The following is a 201-nucleotide window of genomic DNA, read 5'->3' as shown; positions in this document are numbered from 1 at the left end:
GGGGGAGTCCTTGTGCGCGCCACGCCGCGCGTGCCCCGGACCGCGGCGCTATCCCCGAGTCATCGTCGTTGTGAAAATGGTCCGCGCGGGATAAGCCGGGCCTGCGCTCTGCGCTGGCCCCTGCGCGCCCTCATGGAGGCCCCGCCCCGCCCCCGCTCGCATGCAGCCCCGTCTGTCCGACACAAACACACCGCGCCATCA

Source organism: Frankliniella occidentalis, unplaced genomic scaffold (genome assembly GCF_000697945.3).
Source record: "Frankliniella occidentalis isolate FOCC.00 unplaced genomic scaffold, Focc_3.1 Scaffold138, whole genome shotgun sequence".
Lineage (NCBI taxonomy): Eukaryota > Metazoa > Arthropoda > Insecta > Thysanoptera > Thripidae > Frankliniella > Frankliniella occidentalis.
Note: the sequence above shows the minus strand (reverse complement) of the source record.